Source organism: Planococcus citri, chromosome 5 (assembly GCF_950023065.1).
Source record: "Planococcus citri chromosome 5, ihPlaCitr1.1, whole genome shotgun sequence".
Lineage (NCBI taxonomy): Eukaryota > Metazoa > Arthropoda > Insecta > Hemiptera > Pseudococcidae > Planococcus > Planococcus citri.
The window spans coordinates 6,966,231-6,990,692 of NC_088681.1; the positions used below are offsets into that span (position 1 = coordinate 6,966,231).

Here is a 24,462-nt window from a genome sequence, read left to right on the forward strand (position 1 = left end):
CCTTCTACTTCATAACAATCAATGGGTAGAATATTTATGTACTTACCTCTTGCAATTTTTATTACAGAGTGGAAGACTACAAGGAAGATTGGATTATATTTCGATGACGTTTTATGGCACTAAGGAGCAACCTGAACTATACAAACAGGGACCTCGTAAATACTTTCCTTTTTCTATGAAATAATTTGCCTATATAGGCTATGTACAATACCTACATCTCCAAAGCGCTAGCAAGATTTTGGAAGAGATACGTAGTTTAATTTATTTATTTCTCTTTTTTCAAAAGGGAATTTTTCATTAATAAAATATCAATTTCGAAGCATAAACCATACTTTGGAATTTTTATTTGCTCCCCACAATCAGCCTATAAAGTCGGGGAGCCCGCATGAAGATATATTGCACCCCCCCCCCCCGATCCATCCTCCGGTACAGATTTTTTTCTTACAGAGGAGGTCCTAAGGAACATTTCTAGCCCTTCTCCTAAAAAAAAATGGCCCTACACATACAAAATTACGTCCATTTTGATTGACAGGTCAGCCGAAATCACAGATTCTGCGTTCCAACATAGGACTTGCAGGAAATGTTTTAAACCATACAAAGGTACGACGAGTAGATCGAAAGATCAGGCAAAAATATATCACCTGTTAAAATTTCAAGTGCTAAAATGGATTTTTCGATTTTTGGTGAATTTTTGAAAATCAAATTTAGGCCAAAAATGAGAGAAAAAAATCAAAATTTTACCAAATTGACCAAGAAAGCTGAAATTAGGGATATACCCTGTTTTTGACATGCCAATCGATTGGAAACTGTTTCAAACCGTTTTGAGCAGTTCTGGAGACTCCAGCAGATTTTTGAAACTCAAAATACCCACAAAATTTCATTAAATTGAGTTGGAAAGCTGAAATTTTCTCTACAACTAATGTTTTTTGGAGCCTCCAGTAGATTTTTGAAACTTTAAATTTCCCCAAAATTTCATCAAACGGAGCTGGAAATCCGAAATTTACTTTGCACTCCATTTTAACACCCTCTGAAGACTACTTCAGGTGGGTTTCAAGTCATTTTGGAGCCTCCACCGACTAGGTATTTGAAAATTACTGGAGTCTCCACCAGATTTTTGAATCTTGAAATTCCCACAGCATTTCATCAAATGGAGTGTATTGAAATTAGAGTTTGTAGAATAAATTTCAGCTTTCCATTTCCATTTGACGGAAAATTTCAAGTTTTAAAAATCTACTGGAGGCTCCAGTGATTTTCGAAAAGTCGCTGGAAGCTCCAAAACTACTTGAAATCCACCTGCAGATTGAAATTAGTTTGCAGAATAAATTTCGGGGTTTCCAACTCCGTTTGATGAAGTTTTGTGGGAATTTCGAGTCTCAAAAATCTGCTGTGTAGGCTCCAGAATTGCTCAAAACGGTTTGAAACAGTTTCCAATCCATTTGGCAAGTCGAAAACAAGGTATATCCCAAATCTCAGCATCGTTGGTCAATTTGGTAAAATTTTGATTTTTCTCTCATTTTTGGCATACATTTTATTTTCAAAAATTTACCAAAAATCGAAAAAGGCACTTTAGTACTTGAAATTTCGACAGATGATAATTTTTTGCCTGATCTTTCGATCTACCTTTGTACGGTTTAAAAAATTTCATGCAAGTCCTATGTTGGAACGCAAAATCTGCGATTTCGGCTGACCTGTCAATCAAAATGGCCGCCATTTTGTAAGTAGGGCCACTTTTTTTTAGTACAAGGGCTAGGAATGTTCCTTGTAGGAACCTTTAAGAAAAAAATTGTTCCGGAGGATCGATGGGGGGTGGGGAGGTGCAATAGATCCTTATGCGAGCTCCTCAACTAATAATGATGAAATATTTTTGAAACATACGCACATATGTACGAGTAAGTACATATATTACAGAAAACAGAATTTTTCAAACATAGCTCACTATTTTTTACCAACACCTGGAAATGGGTGTAAAGTTTCCTTTCCTTTGAATCATGAATATGTTTTTTGCTTCAAGTCAACTCAATGTTTAGAATTCCAAAATATTCGTAATTAAAGGAGGATTTTGATCTTGGATTTATGAACACGTACAGAACATTTTTACCCAAGAATATAAGCTCATTGCGTTTTATGCGCTTATATTCTTAGGTTGAAATTTTCCTGGTACTAGTCGCCTGGTGAATATTGTGAAACCTGAAGAAGAAGAAGCAGAAGAAGAAAAAGAGCACATTTCCATAAGATTGACCAAATATACCGAGGTAAATCTACAATTTTTTCAACTTTCTCAACAACTTTACTTACTCAAAAAAAAAAAAAAAAAACTCTGAAAAAAAGGAAGGCATTTTTTGGAAATCGTCTGCAAACAAAAGACAATTTTTAGTCATTAACTATTTGCTCAAAAGCGAAACATTTTTGAATAATTTTTGAACACTTGGTAATTTTAGCAAAATGCAGCAACATTTGCAAAAGGCAATAAAAATAGAAATTTCAACAATTTTTATCAAATGACGAAAATTTTTGACCATGAGGTAAATTTTTTTGAAAATTTCGCTTAAAAGCGAGAAGTTTTGTCAGTTTTTGGATACAGTGGAAAAAAATGATAGCTTTTCCAGCAATGTGAGCCAGAAAAGTGAGACTATTGATATCAATAGGTAACGCAAGATTATTTGGCAACTTTTTGACAAAGAAGTGAGAATTTTCAGTAAATTCTGGCAGAACTTTTCTGACAATCTTCGGCAAAAAAGCGTAACATCTTGAACTTTTTGGTGCGAAGTGTCCTTTTTTTGGCGAGCACGAATGGAACTTTCTGCGGTGGGAGGTAGTGATACTTTGGGGCAATTTTTGTTGAAAAAGTGAGCATTTTTTGCATCTTTTTAAAAACTAAACATAATGTATAGAAATTGTGAACGTAAGTATATAAGATCTTTCTTTATACCTACAGTATGACACAAAAGTGTGAAGATGGTTTTGGCACTACATGCCATATACTTTTACATGATTCACATTCCACCCTACTTCAAGGAAGTGAATCTTTACCTAGTGCTACACACATAGACACTGGCAATTCACCGCCTCGATACTGACTCTTTGGTAATAGGACATGAATTAGATATAAATATAGAATGCATGATAAGAAATAGAAATAACTCAGACGACTATGTTATATGTAATTTTATTTATTCATTAAGCCATTATGGTATATACATAGTCTAATTATTTAACGTTAAGTAAGTGAATTAAGTACGTTACTAAAGGATAAATAGGAAAGACTACTACATACGTATTCAAGATAACGTGCAAGCGCACCACCCAGGGAGGAAGGACATGGTCAATGAATAGGGCAGGTCCATTATCCATGACTCTATTTAGAGCTTTTAATAAGGATGATAGTTAACACAACACCTGAGGCACCTTGAACTCCATGTATTTGAGTCCCAATTATATTTATGCAACAGATCACAAGTGAATAGTTCATGTTACATAAATATGATGTCCAAAAAGACAAGGCTCCACACCTTGACTTGTCTTATCTTCTCAGATAGGAAGCCTGACGTAGACCTATCTTGGTGAACGGATGAAATACCTATGCTACGCATGGTGAGTCTGTGGATGACTGAAGTGTGGCTCAGACAGAGATCAACGAGTACCCGGTTCCATATCTGGGTAGTGAAATTCTTGGAAAATGACGTAATTTTGAGCAGTTCATCTTTATATTGTTAGGATCGCTATATAAAGAACTTTTTTCATCACTTTGATTTGGCAACGTCGCATTTTTCATTGTTTTTCACTACCCGGTTCCATACCCGGGTAACTGGGTTGCATTCCGGGTTAAACCCAGAACCCGGCAATCTGGGTACCTGTTGAACTCTGGGCTTGGAGCTCTCACAACCAGGGCTGTAAGGTAATTTATGTTGGTAAATTACAGTGGTATTTTACCCTATTTTATGGTATTTTACCAAAAGCTTATTACCATATTTTACCATAATTTACCAAAAAGCCAAATTAACACTTTTTTCCATCTTTCCTTCATAAAATTCCAAATCTCCATGGAAATTTATGATTTGAAAGTTACCAAAAAATTGTCCCCATAAATTTCCAAAAAATGTCCATGGAAAATTTTCTATAATCTTTAATAACACCTACAACAGATTAAAATTTACTTCAGAGGCAGGTCAGAAGTTCAGAACTTCGAAGTCAAACTACAAAAAATAACTCTTCATATCCAAATTAGTAAAATACCATAAATACCATTGTAATAGTGATAGAGAGAATTATAGGACGTAGTGGTATAGACAATATTACCTAGTAGAGGCAGGAAGGTGAGAAATATCTCCTCAGGGGTGAGAATTTCTCTATGCCTATTATATAAAAATAGGCAACCTAATAATCCTCAGGTCACTGTACATACTAGTTTTTTCTGAACTCCATAACCAATAAATTAGTTACGAGACAACAATACTATAGAGATTTATTGATGAAATAAATATCAATGCACTGTATAATACGTCGTGAAAATCATAAGGTATTAATTATAAAATACACATGGTTAATTAATATACGGTATCATAAAATAGATGATTAGCTCTAGATTACGTTATGCAGGGGACGAATTCACTCAGGATGATTAATCCTGGCATACATGAGAATAAATTTAAAGATTCAGGCCAGATTAAAGTTATCTAATCATAAACTCTAATCAAGCTCTGCTCGTAAGTAGGTAATATATCTAAAATATATGAAAAGGTTCTCTACTTACAAGACGCTTCTACATTATTAGCAATAAAAGCATCGATAATGTGATTGGTGGAGAGTGTTCCAACTCATACCCAACTATTTGCGTTAATCGTCTCCGATTAAGGGGTCTAGAATACCTACCTACGACGACTCTGAATTCTATATTGTAATACATTTTGATACTGGGTACATACTCTCATGGTAGACTAATGAGAGATGATCCAAAATGCCATAAATACGCGACGATCCCTTTGATACATACCGCGAATTACGTTAAATTGACACAAATTCACACCGAACAAGCTGGTAATAATTAAAGGTTAAAAGAGCAAAGAGGCCGAAGCCTAAGACCGTCAAGAGAGTTGACCACTGTACCGAGAGCTCGAGATCTTGCACAGGTAGTGAAGAAGATGTTTTTCGCCATCCTGGTCCAGACCCAGGATCGCGGTAATTTACGTACGTAACCTTTCCCCGCTATTCTAAGAATTACTACCACAGAGATAGTTACAATAGTGACCACCGTCGGCAGTCAAGGCATATCTGCTCATCACACCTTAAAATACCGTATTTTACCGTATTTCACTGCCATATTTTTATATTACGGTAATTTAACAGCCCTGCTCACAACACGTTGGTCGAGAGAGAACTAATCCACCAGATGGTGCTCTTACATAACTAAACCGCCAGAATGCGCTTTTACATAACTAAGATGAGAAGCAGCTGAATACAGAACCTATTTTCTGTCACCTAAGTGATAGAAAATGTGGAAATTCCTCCCTTTACAAAATGTTGTGCTCGGTGGCTTTTATTTTCAAGTGGAAAGAGTTAGCCAGATGAATAAAGCGACGTTGAGTAGGGGAAAGAAAAGGGTCTTCAAAAGGGACCTTGAAAATCTCAGGTCCATGTACAGGGTGTCTACAAAATTGAAAAACTGGTTTTTTGTGCTAATATTCTTGGGTTGAAATTTTCCTGGTACTAATCGTCTGGTGAATACGCAAGTTGCAGCTAGAACAGACTATCGAACATTAAAGTAAGTAGGTAAGTAGGTAAAAGTATAGGAATAACTATAACTACCAACTGTTTCTTTGAATACCAGTTAATGGTGAGAAATTGATGAAAACACATGGGTTAATTTACGTGATTGCAACCTTTCAAGAAAAAAAAAAGTATTTTCCCCCAATCTTTGGCATTGAATATGACCTTACTTTCAGTCATTGTAAATTCCAAGTCAAGAAAACTAAAACTGGATTCGTACCTACTAAAGATATTCAAAATCTCTGATCGATCATCACACTTATCAATACCATTTCGAATGACGCTCGTTGTTGAATCAAGACAATTATCTAAAAATACTCTCTTCATTGCTTTCCTAACACAATCTGAAAGCATCAGAGCATCCAAAATACACCTGTTCAACATTTTTTTAATAGTACCTACGTCTAGGCAAAAAATAGAAACATAATGTACGAAATTAAAACACACTGATGAATCATCACGAATAATAATCTATTATCGGTTACTTTATCGTTTTCACACGATCATGCATATGCTGAAAAAAAATCGCTCGAGATACTTGATACGAAAAAAAAAAAGGTTGACAAAAATAGAACTGCTTATGCATGTGCACCTGCACACCTTGTGTTTACTCAAATTCCCCGCAATATAAAAAATTTTTTACGATCCTTCAACGCGTAATTATTACTCATAAGATGACAAGTGATATGGATTTTCGTCAGTATAAAATATTCAAAATGCGATCGATTTTTCACACAGTTGTTTCATCGTTTTGAAGCTATTACCTACCTGCTGAAAATCGTGTAAAGATTTTGAAAAGTCATTTTATCATTTTAGCGCGAATACATTCGTTGTTCTTCATTTTTGTTATCCAATAACACTGTAAAAGATAAAACCACCGTAAAGCTATGGAGATCGGCGTTATCAAATATTTGCTTTTTTGCTCGATCATTTTACTCGTAAACGCCACGTTGGATATATCTTCAGCTACTTTTGATGCAAACAATGGGTAAGTTGGTAGAAAATTGAAAATCTCCATCAAAACTTTTTTTCTGAATAGTTCTGAAGAATTTTGAACCCGAAATTGGAACTTGATTTTTGAGATTTCAGAAAAAGTATTCCATGACGCATCAAAATGAGTTAAAACTTGGCGAGAAATTCAAAAATTTCAACTTAAATCATTTTCGAACAGTTTTGAAAAATTCTGAGCCAAAAATTTAGTCATGGAGACTCAACTCGTCAAAATGGTATAAAATTTCATCAGAAAAAAAAATTCCCAGAAAACTCTTTTCGAACAGTTTTGAAGAATTTTGAGTGTAAAATTAGGTCATGATCTTTGGAATACATGAAAAAGGTAGGAACCATGCGACCTATTAAAATGAATTAAAATTTTGCCAGAAAATCAAAAATTCTTATGAAAACTTTTTTTGAGCAGTTTTGAAAAATGTCGAGGCCGAACTTCAGGATGGTTTGAAATTTCATAGGAAAATCAAAAATTTCTACGAACAAGAATTTTGAGCTGAAAATTAGGTCATGATTTTTTTTTTTTTGGAAAAGTGCCATTCGACCTACCGCATATCCAAATTAATTTAATAATACCGGTGCCATTTTTGATATGAATTGAACCTCCTAAGCACGAATACGATATCGCGGATTTATTGCTACGCTCAGTCAGTCCTTTCTCAAATCTCATCCTTATGGTTTAATTTTAAGGTTGATGGCCTTATTGCCTCATTTGCTTTCATGTTGATATCGCCATCTATTGCATTTTTGTAAATTAACTGATGCAATCCTGCACGCGTTTTTTTTTTTTTTTTTTTACAGATCAGGAATTACTGGATTTCACAATATACCTGCAATTTGTAGAAATAAAACAAGACCTGAAGAGCCAACAGTAGACATCCAAACGGTGAATGTTATGTTCAGCGATAAGAAAGAGAAAAAAAAAGTGGTTCTCTGTAAGAATCCTAGCGGAGTTATCAAGGGATGCGCTTATGCGAGCGGCATCAATTCTCACACAACCGATTGGTGCCGCACGCAGAAAGCTTGCTGTTAGTACGAGTGAGTGTGTATTTTATGATATGCCAACATCCAATTATTACACTAATTTTATTTTAATTGAATTATTATACATTATTTTATAAGAATACATGCAATACGCATCATTAGGTTACTTTATTCTTATAGGTATTCTATAATTTTAATTTATCATTCAAGTCTCATTATCATTCATTATTCAAGTATGTAATATATTTCACGAGCATCCCATTTACTGACTTGTTTTTTTTTTTTTTTGGAGTGCACTTTTGGCCGAAGTAACCCAGTCAATTCTCATAATAGGACAAAAGAGTGCAGCAAGTCACCAAAAAAATATATATATTATTTTTTCGAGAACATGAGAGCAAAAATGCCTCAAAAAAAAAAAAAGAAACATACGAACTACTGAAAAAATGAACCGATAAAAAAATGTCCAACTATAGGTGCATATTTGAGCATTGTTCATAAAATCACAGCTGACTTACTGCTCCACTCTGGTTTCTCTTTCTCATTTTTTTGGTTTTTTTTTTCGCTTCAACGAATCATGTCGCCAGCAACGGCGAGAAAAATTTTCGCATTTATAAATCGTCAGCCTGGAGGAAAAAGATGGCTACGAGCCGAGAATTAAATGAAGCGTTGAAAAGATATTGATAGTAATTTAAGTTGACTAGAGATGTATTTCGAGAGAACGACCTAAGACCCAATGTTCAACCAGCAAGATATATTTCCGTAATATGTTCAGTACTTGAGACTCCTGACTATCTTACTCTACTCTATCTTTTGCATCAAATGTTAATTTCACCACGAATACGTTCAATAAAGTTCATACACGAAATAAACGATTCCAAAGTTCAATGTTACACAATTTATTAACATCTCACTTTAACAACGATTTATATCTTTGTATATGAATTAACAGATTTACGCGAATTCGCACATAAATTAACAAGACAATATTTAACCGATAAAATCACGATGTTTAACAGTATTAAAACGTTCCTAGGTAAGCTATAAAAACAGACTAGACCGAGCCAACTAAAACCAACCTTCACTACACTAAGTCCCCCTACCTATTATAGGTACCTATTCTACCTCCCTTCTCTAGGTTATTCGTGGTACTTCGCCTACTTACGGTTATGGTACAGAGTTTATTCCAAGGAATAATCGTGAGGATTATTCCTTGTACTAAAGGCCATATATACTATGACAGCGTCAAACTTTGGAGTATCAATTTTGCACTGTTGCGGCGTTCCACTGTAGGTACGTCTACGTATTAAATATCCTTATTTCGACGAATTTTACTACACACAGTGTGAAATGGTTCATGAAATTATACTCTAATTCGTCGCCGCCAACATCGCCGGCAACGCAATGATTTTTTTCTCTCATAAAATTTCTTTTTTTCGCATGTTTCTTTTCCTTCTTTTTTTTTACATCTTTCCCTCTGCGATCCTGTTCAGGGCAAGAAGGAAGTTGTCATCGTTCAACAGTCACCAATCATAATCTTTTTTCAGTTCACCTCAAAGATACATCTCCTTACGAGGGAGGCATCCAAACCTGGCAGCACAACTTTTGAACTGGACAAAGTTAAATTAGTAATAAATACGCAGTCAACATTTCAGGGGCTGAAGTAAATTTTTTATTTGTGGTGAATTTTTAAAAATCGAGTGTGGGCAAAGAAAAGGAGGGGGGAGACAAAACCACAATGTTACCAAATTCTCTTACCGAGTTGAAATTTTATTGCTTCTTTATGATTTTTTTGTGTGATCAACATGGATTTTTTTTTTGAGAGAGAGAGAGAAATATCGCAGAAAATATCTTTGTAAAAATCAGCAAATAATTCACATTTTTCGTTGTTTGTAGTTGCCAATTTGTTACTATGAGTTAGTGGAGATAATATCGTTGGTTTGTTGAGAAGACTTCTAGTATGATTCCATAAAGAAGAATTGGGCAATAGGCTCTCCCGATATATTTGGTAGTTGGCATGCCAATATTCTTCCAATCTTTTCCATACATTATGGGTTAGATGATTCAAGGATGAGTCGAACAATAGGAAAAGGAAGATTAGACTTTGTTACACTGGCTTTAGAGATTGCTTTTTGAGCTTTGGAGGCAGCACAAAGAATTGTTCTAGACAGAGAGTCAAGGTGAGAGTTAATTTCAGTGCTCTGTAAAATCTCTTCAGTAATAGGTGGAAGCTCTTCCAGCTCTGTTTTGAAAATAGACCAGTCAGTGGTTGTAGGAGAGGAAGTACAACGAAGAATTCCATCATTAAGTGTAATTTTGGTGATTATAGGGAGATGATCAAAATCAAGGTCTGTGATAGCTGAACTTTCGTGAGTAGGTATAGGGAAAATTTTTTAGAAGTGAAATATCTAAAATATCAGCTTCATAAGAAGATTGATGGGGGGTAGAAAGTCGGAACATTAGGAGCGCTGATCACCAAACCAAGAACCATTAAAATTGGTTGATCGGCAACCCCATAGTGTGTTTTTTGCATTAAGATCACCAAGAAATAATGTGGGCAAAGAGGATTGTAATAATGAATTAAGCTCTTCGAGCGATAATGCAGAAGATGATGGTATTGATGGTGCACAATAGACACAGAATAAGGTGCACCGGGGGAAGTTGGAATTCGGGGTAAGTTAGAAAACTTGCTCTAGCGCCTAGAGGTTTATATCTGGCAAAGTGCCACTAAAGGTGACTTGAGGGTACTACCCCTACTTCATCACGGCATGAAAATTTTCGCAATTCAGTTTCATTTTAGATGTCTTTGGTTCAATTGTATTTTGTTGTTGTTTTGAACTTATTTTGAATTTGGTCTAAAATACAGACTTTCTATTGCTTAGTTTTTCGCATATAGCGGACGAACCGTGCGTCCTAGTGAAAATCTGATGAGAGTGATCTCAAAGAGAATTAAATTCTCTACAATTTTGTTTCTGTGCAATTTTTATAGGACGCTCGGTTTGTGATCTACGCCTCTGCAAAGTTTAGCCTGTTCTGACTTCCCCCAATTGGGGTAAGTCAGGACAGTTTATATTTTATTCCACTGAGCAAAAGCTACTGTGTCAATCACACTCAAATTTTTACCGTAGGTTAAGAACCCTTATGGGAACCTACATAATAAATTTGATCCATATTGGTTCATTAGAAGGGGAGTAACAGCTGGTCAAAGTTGAAATTGCGAAAAACCATTCTGACTTGCCCCGGTGCACCTCATATCTAAAGAATTATTTTGAAGTTCAATAGAGATTCCTACACAATCAAATGAAGTATTTGTTGATGAACATAAATCGCACCTCGGGAGTTATAAGGTCACATCTCAAAAAAGTGAAATTTTACAGGAGAGTGATTTTCTTTTTTTAAAAAACTTGATTCATTATTTTTATCAACTTATAATTAATTGTGAGGAATCAATAGCACCTCATTTTAAAGATCTGGTATCCTACCTTCATTTAGCATAAGAACACTTTGAAAAATAAAATCTTAAAGAGGAAATATTTCAATGTTTGGAAAACATTTTGAGTTAGAACCTTTCATTAAAGTTGATGTGGAGGCGAAAGGAAGCGTCCAACAATAATTTTGTGATAACAAAGTTGTAGAGAATTAAATTTCCAATCAACATGTTGTCGTTAGTTTTTTTCCAGAGTGCTTAGTTTTTGAGTTTTTCTCAAAAAACTAAAATTTCATGATATGTGCAAATTCATTTTTCTGAAAAGTGATCAATTTAAAAAAATTTTTCCATTTGGTACAAACCAATGAAAAATGCACTCCTTGTGACTATTTCTCACTGACAAACATTCAAAACAATCAAAACTATTTGTTAACACTTTGTATGTACGAAATTTGCTCAAAAAAGGTGGAGTTTTTTGAGATGTGCCCTTATAACTCCAAACAACTTGCAATGTTGTTGAGATTTTGAGTTAGGCCATTTGCATTTTTTACAAGATCTTGATGATGTACCCAACTTAAAGTGTAATTTTTGGTTGAGGGGGGTCATACAAACCCCAAAAATGCAAAAACATCAAAATCAATTTTTTTTAGATGTGACCTTATTACTCCTGAGGTGCGAAATGGTGATGAAATAGACTTTTTCTTACAAGGATGGCTACTCTGCCACAAGCAGAGTTGTTGATATGGTCTTTACAATAAATTTGAAAGCCAGGAAACGACAAATCCTGACCAGGAGTCAAATGTGTCTCAGAGATACATGCTAAATCAATATTATTAATAACAAGAAAGTTTGTCAGTTCATACCTGGAGTTGAGCACTCCATTAGCATTCCAATTAAGTAATGAAAGATTATTACTAAACATTGCAAATAACAAGCAAAAGTTGTTCAAGAAGGGGTTCCAGTAAAGGAAGTAAGGGTTTCAATATCACAACTATGTTATTGGGATAAGAGAACATTGTAGTCGTAGTTCTGAGTAACTTGAGTAGCTGAAACTGCTTGTGCATGATCTCTTGGTTGTAATTTACAAAGATCAGAAGAAGATAAATTACTAGTTTTCAACGTAGCAATTGAGGTGGGAGGTGGGAAGATTCATCTCAGTCTGTTTATTCGCTTTCACTTTTTCTAATTTTTGATACAAAGGACATCCTTGGAAATTGGCAGGGTGGTCTCCTCCGCAGTTCGCACACTTTGGAGTAGAGCTACGTTTCCATGCTCACAGGCCAAAGTTAAATGACTGCCAGCACATTTGACACACCGTGGATCGAGTCTGCAAAAGTTTTGTGTGTGTCCAAAATTTTGACAATTATGGCATTGAATGGGACCACTGGCACTGGGTTTCTGACATTCCTCTACTTTGATGAGGGCATGGAAGATACTTTTAAGATCAAAGATTCGTTTGCCTGCATCCTTTGCATGAACATTAATAGCACAGACTGGAATCAGCTTTTGGTTTTGGTAAAGGTGGCAGACATGAGACAGTTAGAACTGGAATGCTTTCTTTAAGACGAGTATCTTTAGTTTTGTCATCTATAATCGAATAGGGGACATTCTTCATCACCACAGATATTTTCTTCTGTTTAGGGTTACTAAATGTATAGAATCGTCTTTTATCTTCTTCAAATTTTCTGGTCGAATTACAAAAATCATCAATGTCAGTCAAGAATAAGTATCTTAAGAACCTGATTCGTTGTTTTGGTTTCAATTTTTTTTGTCGTAATTTTCTTGATTTCTAAGAGTTTTGACATTTAATTCACAACATAGGGAAGAATAATCGGACGGATTCTAACCTTTGAAGTTTCTTTTGAAGTCGACGAATTCTCTTCAGGTTCTTCCACTGCAATGGAATTGAATTTGTTTTTCATAGATTCGAGATGTCAGGTGGAGCAACATTCGTTGGATGTTTAACAGCTTTTTTAGGTAATTGGAATTCACCATCTTTTGGAACTCGAGGTTTGGCGTTTTTCAATTCCAATTTGGCTAGTAAGGCCCTCTTGTTATCAATTGATTTCTTCAATATCAGAAAAATACATTGTAATTGTATGAGTGTACCAGATGTTCACCCCACAAAGGTTCAACGATGAATACATGGATTTTGATAATGAGCAGACAAACATCTCAGTTTACAACCACAACTTTTGGAAAAAACTTAAAAGATGAAGCAATTTTTGGCAAAAAGTGAAAGCAAAAAACATAAGTTTTTGAAAAAAAGTAAGAATTTCTAGCAGTTGAAAAAATTGCAAGATTTTGACAATTTTATAGCAAAAGGCTGTTTTTTTTTGGCAAATTCTGGCAGAATGACAGATTTGAAAATTGAACATTCATTGTGAAAGCTCAACGATGCAAAGACTGAAGACTGACACTATTAAAAAATCTAAAAAATATCACTTCAGACACTTTTTTAAATCCTCTTTTCAATCAACCAATTTTCAAAACTGGCTTGTCTCCTATAGAAGCCAGAAGGTACAAGTAATTAAGTATCCATAATTTTTATCGAAATTCAAATTTTTAAAAACTGAAGTGACATGTCGATTGTTACTAATTCGAGGGGGCAGAATTCAAATATTTACTTAACAATTTTTTGGATACGACTCTTCAGCGTCCTCTACCTCGAGATGGGGAAAAATCTTCCACCATGCACAAAATAAAATACATACAGATGTAACGAACTATGACATGAATTCATTACATTGATACGGCCAGAAAATATCCCAACAAGTTGTAAACTGCACTTTTCCAACTATTAAAAACACCATAATTTCCTTTCATTTCCAACCTCGAAAATTATAGAGAACACTCGCACTAAATAAAAACCCGGGTTATTAAATGTTCAAATGAATCAGTCATGGGTTGACGCTATCACTACTACAATTAAGGCACAAAGTTGAATTATTATTGTAAACTTTAATGCACAATGTACATTAGAAATGTAAGAGATTTATAAAAATTAGGTCATTATTGTTCATTTTCGAACCAAGTAGGTACATCAAAGCAATTCCATAAACGCAAACTAAACGCGACTTCCTCATATCAATATTTGTAGGTAGGTACTCTAAATCACAAGGTCGAACACGTAATACGAAGTGCTTTACTCGAATTTGGACAGATTAACGGTGACTGAAACTATTATATAGCTTTTAGTGATTATATAAATATAATGAAAAAGCTGGCTGATTTACCAATTTGTATTTCGTTACTCGAAAGTAAGTACTCGTAAGTGCACACTCAACTGGTGCTGGTGCTGATCATTCTTAATTTCAAAATTATCTTGGCTAAACACTCCACACCGTCATGTTCAATCGGATTTCTCCAACTTTTGCCTTAACTTTATACGCCATTACGTCGATTTTGGGCGCTCATATCTCAGATTCAAATTCAGCTTGGTAAGTTGCTTCACTCTACTCATTTCGTATTGAAATAACAGTTCGTGCATTTTTAAAGCCGAAAATACCTAATCCAAAATCCATTTGTTTTCAGCGGAGAATTCTGCCAAAATAATAACAATTATTCGAATGATACAATCGATGAAATTTGCAACGCCCTATGTGACGAAGAATCGACAGAGATTGGATCATGCGAATGGGTGAATGTTGAAGATGGATCGGAAACATTCAAATGTAAGATGGTTACTTGCGACTGTAAAGATGGTCTACATTGTGTTGATTTTATCGAAAACGAGCTCCGGTGGTATGATTACGACGAAGACGAAAACACATGCTATCAAGCGGAATTTCCCGAAAAAGATCAGCCATCAGTAGTTTATCCAAAACAACACCAGTAATCCGATGAAATTTCAAACCGAATGCCCCATTCGTTCAGTATTTAAATATGTAGGTATGTAGGTACCTCTAAAAGGCGAACATTTGTGAAATTAATTCCACAACATATTCAATTACACTATTAAGGATTCCAATTAACTTTGCATACCATAGAAATAACGGGTTGCATCTAACAAAAAAAAAGTATGTCAAACTTCAAAAAATTATAATACAGTATGTACCTTTTAACGAAATTATTGATCTGTTTTCTTTTTTTCTTCGGGGTTGAGGGGGTGGGGTGTATGGGGGGCTTATACAGTCAAATACATATGACTAAAGTATACATGGACATAAAAGTACAAAATTAATACATATGAAGAGTGATATTCCAAAACTCGCTTTGTCCATTTTTATCAAAGTTGGGTTTTCAGTAGTACTTGGTAGATGAAGTATTAACCCACATTCCTACATCATCAACCTACCAAAATGAGGTGTTAAACTCACCTAAATAGCCAATTCACTAAAAATTTAAAAAAAATAATGTTCCAAAATGCGCTATGTCCATTTTTATTGAAATTTTTTTCAGCAGTATTTAGTGGATGAAATGTATACCTACACTCCTACATCATAAATCCACCCAAATAAAGTGCTAAACTCGCCTAAAAAGCCAATTTACCCGTTTAAAGGGAAACTGTTTTTCCTCTCTCCTGAAAAGTTGTGAAAATGGACAACGCGAGTTTTGGAATATCACTCTTCATATGTACTTATACCGATAGCCACTCAAATCCTGTGGGATTAGGTGCATAAATCACATGAAACGAAACCAAAAAACAAAATCGATTGTCAATTAATTGATCGTTAAATCAGCTTACAATTTAATCAAAAAAACATTCAAAATAATTTTTAAAAGGATGGGGTTTTTCAAGATGTTGGTTTTTACGGAGAAAAAATTCCATAGAAATTTCGCAAAAAGTGAGAAAAATCCAAAAAATATTATACTTACCTTATCTGATTCTTTTGAGGTTACATTATAATCCTTGGAGTGGGCCCATTTTCATCAGAACAGTACTTAGTAGGTAGGTATTGAACAGTTTTGGCACCACTGATCCCTCCTCAAGACTTTTGAAAAAAAATAAGTACAAAAATTAAAAAATTGGCAATTTTTACGTTTCCATAGTCGGTTTATCATTGTTAGAAACGTTCTATTCAATATTGTGTCCTTCTCCCTCCCCTATATTGAATCAATAAATAATTAGAAATTTTCCAAGTTTTTACATTCTAATGTTCGGATACGGTTCATTTTCTTAAAAAAGGGATTATTCCAACGAATTCTGACACAGAACCGAACACATTTCGGTTAATCGTATTCCTTTCATTTTTTTTATTAAAAATTTCAGGTGTGGGAGGGTGGTCTCGCCGTGAATATATTTTTTCTTCTTTTTGCCATCAATCATTTTAGTTCCACGAGAATCGCATAGACATCGACTGTTTTATAGCTTGCTTGCTAGCTGCTACAAAATACAGAAACACTCTAGCATTGAGCGTAAGAACCGAGAACATCTAGCATTCGTCAAATATGATGAAACATTATTGTACGTATAGGAAATTGATCTGTTTAATGTTTAGGTGAATCATTCGCGAACGAATTGATCAATTTTAGGTGAATCGTTTGCGAACGAATTGATTCGTACAAGTGACTCGTTCGAAAACGAATCGATTCATTCAATTAATTTTCGGTAAATCATTCACGAACGAATTGAATATGTAATTTTGGGAAAATCATTTGCGAACGAATTAATCAAATTGAGTGAATCATTCGCGAACGAAATGATCAATTTTAAGTGAATCATTCGCAAACGAATTAATCGATTTTAGGTGAATCATTCGCGAACGAATTGGTTTGTAAAAGTGACTCGTTTGAGAACGAATCGATTCATTCAATTAATTTTCGGTGAATCATTCGCGAACGAATTGAATATGTAATTTTGGGCGGATCGTTTGCGAACGAATTCATCAATTTGAGTGAATCATTCGCGAACGAATTGACCAATTTCAGGTGAATCATTCGCGAACGAATTGACCAATTTTAGGTGAATCATTAGCAAACGAATTGATCAATTTTGGGTGAATCATTCGCGAACGAATTGGTTCGTAAAAGTGACTAGTTTGAGAACGAATCGATTCATTAAATTAATTTTCTGTCAATCATTCACGAACGAATTGAATAATTTATGATGAATCATTCGCAAACGAATTAATAAATTTCAGGTGAATGATTCGCGAACGAATTGGTTTGTAAAAGTGACTCCTTTGAGAACGAATCGATTCATTCAATTAATTTTCGGTGAATCATCATTCACGAACGAATTGAAGAAGTTTGGATGAATCATTCACGAACAAATTGATTTGTGCTTTTTGTGAAAATGACTCGTTCTAGAACGAGTAGATTCATTTAATTAATTTTTGGTGAATCATTGACGAACGGATTGATAAATTTTAGGTGATTCATTCATCGCGAACGAATTGATCGATTTTGAATGAATCATTTATGAACGAATTGATCCGTTCAAGTGACTCATTCTAGAACGAATCAATTCGTTTAATTAATTTTTGGCAAATAATTCACGAACGAATTGAATAATTTTCGGTGAATCATTCACGAACGAATCGATTAATTTAATTGTTTTTCAGTGATTCATTCGCGAACGAAATGATCAATTTTAGGTGAATCATTCGCAAACAAATTGATCAATTTTAGGTGAATCATTCGCGAACGAATTGATCAATTTTAGGTGAATCATTCGCGAACGCATTAGTTCGTAAAAGTGACTCATCTGAGAACGAATCTATTCATTCAATTAATTTTTGGTGAATCATTCACGAACGAATTGAATAATTTATGATGAATCATTCGCGAACAAATTGATTTGTGAAAGTGACTCGTTCAAGAACGAGTTGATTCATCTGATTAATTTTTGGTGAATCATTCACGAACGAATTGATTAGTTTTGAATGAATCATTCACGAACGAATTGATTTGTTCAAGTGACTCATTCTACATAGCACGAATCAATCCGTTAAATTAATTTTTGGCAAATAATTCACGAACGAATTGAATAATTTTTGGTGAATCATTCACGAACGAATCGATTAATTTAATTGTTTTTCGGTGATTCATTCGCAAACGAATCAATTCGTTGTTTCAAATCATATCAACTTTTTTAATGAACGATTCGTTCAATTGCAATTTTCATTCATTCTTTCGTTTTTTTTTTTGGAATTTTAAAATTACGTATTTTAAAACAACTAAAACGTTTTCAACACTTTTTCATGCAAATTTTCAAGATATTTGCAAAATTATACTGATTCATGCATTTTGAAGGAATTTCAACGACGTTTTACAAAATTTAAGCCAAATTCTGTCAAATTTCATAGATTATTCATTATTTTTTCAATGTTATTACGATGATTTTCAGGTTATACTCGTATTTTCAAGTGTATTTGACAATGCTTCATATGCAACTTTCTTCGCGCTTGAGCCAACTTTGCTAAAATTTATTTCGGTGTGGGGTAATTTTATTTGATTTAAATGTTTTTCTGTCGTGTTTTCATATAATTTTATATGATTTTGAAACGTTATCGTGTAATTTTTAGCATATTTTCTAAAATTCAAATCCTTTTTTTTTTCTGGTAATTTTCCACAATTATTCAACTTCGTAAAATGCACTCATCAAATTTCAACTGCTCTAAAACCAAACAAATTTTATTCTCTACTCGTGCCTATACAAAAGCCATAATTTTCTTTTTAGACTATTTCGAAAAATAAAAAATTAGGTACCGTATTAAATACACACCTAAGTAACTACAGATCCGAATGAATCAGTCATGGTTAACGCTATCAGCAAAGTTAAGATACGTACCTACAACGCGAATCACGAGTAGTATATACTATAGATAATAGGTAATATATTATGGCGAATCTTATTAGGCAACGTAAGTACATATTATGTATGTACAATATGCATTTGTAGAAGATTCATAAAAATTAAGTAGGTAATTTTTTTTTTCAAACCTAACCAGGTACATCAAAATTTCCCATAAACGAGAACCGAACGACTTCCACATATCAATATTTTTACTCTAAATCACAAGGTCAAACACGTAATACGTGCTTTACTCGTATCTGGACAGATTAACGGTGACCAAAACTATCAGCTTTTAGTTATTATAAATAATGAAGAAGCTGGGTGTTTTTCCAAAGTTGTTCTTATTTCGTTACTCGAAAGTACTCTTAAGCTCAAGTGCACACATCAAGTAGTGTTGGTGCTAATCATTCTTAATTTCAAAATCATCCAAGTAAAACACTCTCCTGCGTCGTCATGTTCATTCGGATTTTCTTAACTTTTGCCTTGATTTTTTACGCCGTTACACCGATTTTGGGCGCCGAAATCTCGGATTCAGATTCAGATTCAGTTTGGTAAGCTGTTTAATTCATTTTTTTTTTTGTGTGTTGGAATCGATTGCTTGACACTCGCAGATACCAATACTTTTGAAATTAAAACTAATTCGCCGTTAATTTGTTTGTAGCGGAGACGTTTGTAAACAAGGGTTCACAGACGACCAACTTGATACCATTTGCAGCCACAAATGTGGAGAAGGATCGAAAGCGAACGGTTATTGCACATGGGTGGATGTTGAAGCTGGATCGCAATTATTCGACTGTGAAATGGTTCTTTGCGAGTGTAAAGAGAAAACGCTTTGCGTTACAGGTACTAAAGATGGATTTCAATTGTATGAATACAACGCACGCACAAAGCGATGCATTTGAATACGCGTCGAAAAAACTCAGCAATTTGTTGTTTTTTTCAAAATTAATTCGTAAGGCCACTCTAGTAATGGTCCATTATGATAGGTATTTTAAACCGAATGCTTCGTTCACTCGGCATTTGGATACCTCAAAAAGGTAAAGATACGTAAAAATAAATTCTAAGGTTATTTATTTTATGAAATTATTATCTATTGTGCATTCAAATTAACTTCGTACAAAAATATCGACTGTTTAGAGGTTGTTTTTAGAAATTGTCAAACTTCACGAAATTATAATATTTCCTAACACAATCGTTTATCTGTTTTCTTTTTTTTTTTTTTTTTTTTTTAAATGTTCCAACAGACTTGACTCTTCACTATTACACATACTACAAAATTAATTAAATAGGCTACGACGAAGGTACATTCATATAAGTACAAGTACCTACTTACATATGTACTATAGCTTGCACTGCAATCCTTTGGGTTGAATCACATGCAATGAATCATTTTATAATATCTTATCGCTAATTTTTCTGAGATAATTCCACACTTACCAGAAACAAAAAAACAAAACGGATTGTTAATTAGTTCATCGCTAAAATCAGTTCATAGATTATCAAAAAGGATGATTTTTTTCAAGTTGATGGTTCTTAAAAAAGGAAAAAATAATTTCCTGGGAAATTGCCCCCCCCCACCCTTCACGACTTCAAAAAATATGAAAAATCAAAAAAAAAATTGAGTTTACATTCTAATCCTTGGATTTGGTCAATTTTCATCAGAGAAAACAGACCCCCAGGAGGAGTTTAAGTCCTTTTTCACAACAAGAAAAATTATTTTTTTTACATTTCTCCATTCTTGGTTCATTAATTATTAGAAAATCACCATTCAGTTGTTTGCGCCCATCCCCCCCCCTTTACGAAAAACTGAAACTTCGGGTTCCTCAAAAAAAAAGAAACCCCAAAAAAGTTGAAATTTTTCGATTTTTACCCTATCTAATCTTTGGATTGGGTGGATTCCCGCAGAAAAAAACAAGCCACTATCAAACACCCACCTGGGTCATCTCATGTCAATTCGACCAACGTTTTTGAGTCATGTCTTTCGATTTCGCTCAAATTTTGTTTACAATATCTACCCACAGCTAGTACGTAAGAAACCCGCAATCAGTTTGGTCGCAGCCCCCTCAGGGGTGGGTGGGGTCTTCCATTATTTTCACATTGTCTCGAGGTACTCAACTTCAGCAGCGCATTCCTCCAAAACTATGATACTTTGATCAAAACTAATTTCACAGTTCGAAAGGGTATTGAATTTTGAACTTTTTAAGCATTTTGAAATTTTTAAAATTTGAAAGTTGAACTTTCAAATTGGAAGTTGAAATTTAAAAATGACGCTGTAAGTGGGGGCTGGCATTTAAAATTCTGAAAAAATTTCCACAGATGTAACTTTTGAGGTTTTTTTGAAATATTCAAGTTTCAAGATGGGATCTCTTGATAGAGGGGGGCACCCTCACCCCCAATTTTGGGCAAAACTTTCAAAAAAAATCTGGGGCATGTGATATATTGAATTGTATGTTTTTGGTAACGCTGGACGCGAATTTGACGTTAGATTTTCGTTTGAACCTCATCCAAGGCCCCCCGCACCTCCCCAAATGGGGTAAAAGTTCAAAATATGTTTTTTTTCATGCGACATATCAAATTGTATGTTTTCAATGACGCTGAACACGAATATGACGTCAGATTTTTGGTTGGACCCCATCCACGGCCTCCAACGATTTTTTTGGCCTTCTACCAATTGGGGAAGGTTCTGGGAGCAATAGGTGAGGCCAATTTGAAAAACTAAGGCTATATTCGTGTTCAGCGACATCGAAAACATACTATTTCATGTGTCACACGATTGAACCCATTTTTTCAGGTCACCCCCCCCTCTGGGGAGGTGCTGGGGGCCGTGGATGGGTCCAATCAGAAATCCTATGTAATATTCGTGTTCAGCGTCACCAAAAACATACTATTTGATGTGTCGCACGAAAAAAACGATATTTTGAACTTTTACCCCATCTGGGGAGGTGCGGGGGGCCGTGGATGAAGTCCAAACGAAAATCTAACGTCAAATTCGTGTCCAGCGTTACGAAAAACATGCAATTCAATATATCACATGCTCCAAATTTCTTTTTGAAAGTTTTGCCCAAAATTGGGGGCGGGGTGCCCCCCTCTATCAAGAGATCCCATCTTAAAACTTGAATATTTCAAAAAAACATCAAAAGTTACATCTGTGAAAATTTTTTCAGAATTTTAAATGCTAGCTCCCACTTACAGCGTCATTTTGAAATTTTAACTTCCAATTTGAAAGTTCAACTTTCGAATTTTAAAAATTTCAAAATGCTTAAAAAATTCAAAATATAATACCCTTTTGAACTATGAAATCAATTTTTTATCAAAGTATCATAGTTTTGGGGGAATGCGCTGCTGAAGTTGAGTACCTCGAGACAATGTGAAAATAATAGAAGCCCCCCCCACCCGCCTCCTGAGGGGGCTGCGACCAAACTGATAGCGCGTTTCTTATTTACTGGATGGGTAGATATTGTGAAAAAAATTTGAGCGAAATCGAAAGACATGACTTTCAAAATCTCATTTTTTTGGTCGAATTGACATGGAATATGACCCACCTACGTTCGAGTCTCACTTCTCTTGGAAAAAAATATCATCATTGGGTCGCTTTTTATCGCGTGTACAGACATTTTTTGACACATACATATATACATACATACACACATCATCTCAAAATTGCTCAAAACACACTTGAAATTCAAAAAGGAGTGTAAATTCTAAAGTTCATTTTCCGGCCGAAAACAATACTTTCCTATACATCGCTTCGCGCTGTTCGGAAAGTAAAAAAAAAACGTTGCATATGCTAGGTTACGCAAAGCAATTCTGACATAGAAATTTCGATTTTTAGCTGCCAAACTTCATATTCACGCCTTCTGGAGCAAATTCGAAATCCTGGAGAAATTGAAAATCGCGCTGAAGGTTCCAGAATAGCTGGAAAAGGTGAAATTTGGATTTGGAGAATTACTTACCATCAGTTTTAGGGCTTATTTTGATCATTTTTACTGATCAAGTGGGTACGTACTTTTGAATTTTCAAACGTTCGCCAAAAATCGAAAAATGAAGTTGGGCATCTGAAAATTTTGATTTGGAGGTTTCAGACCATGTTCTTTCCAAAAATCGCGGTCCCGTTTAAATCGGAGAGTGACACCTCAAGAGGTGAGAAGGGGGTTTTAGCATTTTTTTTTTCAAACTTGGCAAAAAAAATTCTTTTTAATCAAATCTAACAACATTAAGGAGTGGGAGCGTAAACAAGTGAAACTTCATAAAAATAATAAGTTCGAGTTCACCTCTATTTTTTCTTCTTTTCTCCGTCAACCATTTTAGTTCCGCGAGAATCGCACAGACAGCGACTGTTTTATAGCTACAACGATATGCGAGTATATTTCCATCCATACGCGTAAACACAGAACATGTGCTCGAATTTTATTCATGAAAATTTTCAGACTAATTTCATGGCTGATGTTATTTTATTTTTATCAAACTACCTACGTAAGTATTTTAATGGGTTTTATTGCAGCAATTTGAAAAAATTGAAACTCTCCAATTTTTGTCAGAATTCAGAATAAGCTTGTATTGTCCTCGTAGCTGATTTCGATTCTGAAAAGTATACAAAACCTCTTCACTCCACCCCTCTTCTACTCAGTCAGTACTCCCATTCCACCTGAGAATTGTTATCATTTTTTATGTTTTTCAAGGACACCGAATTCACTTTTGAAGACCATTGTACCTTAAACCCAAAATTGAGCTCCAAAGCGGTACCTAGTACAATATTTAAAATTTCAAAAAATCAAAATTTGAAAAAAGTACAATAATGTGGGTACCAAAATCTGTGTTTTTAAAGAGCGAGAATTCATGTTCGAAGACCATTTAACCTCCATACTCTGAAATGGGCTTCAAATGAGACGTACAAAATTAAAAATTTACTAAAAGATACTATTAAGGGTACTAAAATTTGAGTTTTCAAGGCCGAAGAAATTCATTTTCGAAGGCCATTCGACTCCATAGTCTAAAATAGGCTTCGAAGGGAAGATTCAAACTTGAAAGTTTCAAAGAAGAGCGCCACATACATTTGTAATCCGAAAAAGAGGAATATATGCCGAATTGAAAATTTAAAAAAAATATGGATATCATTTGGGTTTTAAGGAACGTAAAATTCATTTCACCTCAATAAAGTCCAAAATGGGTTTACTTTTTTTTTTAGCACAATGCGGTAGAACTTTTTCTATGCCTGTCTAAGTGTTTCGTGTGGATCACTTTGTGATATTCTGCTCGATATTCTGTCCACAAAATTAGAAAGCTTTTTTTCAAACAATTTTTCGGATTTCAAGGGCATCTGGGCTGGTAAGTACACAATTTTGTTCAATAAAAAGAAGTAACTTTCTTTGATGGTAACTAAAAATGCTTGAAGTAGTACCAGGGGGGAAGGAGGGAGACAAAATGTGAGCCAAAACATTTCAACGCAGAAGAAAATTGACTAAAAAAACTGGGATATTTTACAACTTTCTGGTAAGAAAGCGAAATTTTTGAAGATTTTCGGCGAGAAGCAAAATAGTGACAATTCGAG

At 34.6% G+C, this 24,462-nt stretch overlaps 2 long non-coding RNA genes across 2 annotated transcripts; both read left to right on the top strand.

The window, feature by feature from the left end:
- Window positions 1–14,053: 14,053 nt before the first annotated feature.
- On the top strand, window positions 14,054–15,242 carry LOC135848465 (uncharacterized). Its single transcript, XR_010559352.1, has 2 exons — window positions 14,054–14,613; window positions 14,708–15,242. It is a non-coding gene; the product is annotated as an uncharacterized LOC135848465 (long non-coding RNA).
- A 3,551-nt stretch (window positions 15,243–18,793) lies between these two features.
- On the top strand, window positions 18,794–20,106 carry LOC135847425 (uncharacterized). Its single transcript, XR_010559169.1, has 2 exons — window positions 18,794–19,465; window positions 19,576–20,106. It is a non-coding gene; the product is annotated as an uncharacterized LOC135847425 (long non-coding RNA).
- Window positions 20,107–24,462: the final 4,356 nt, after the last annotated feature.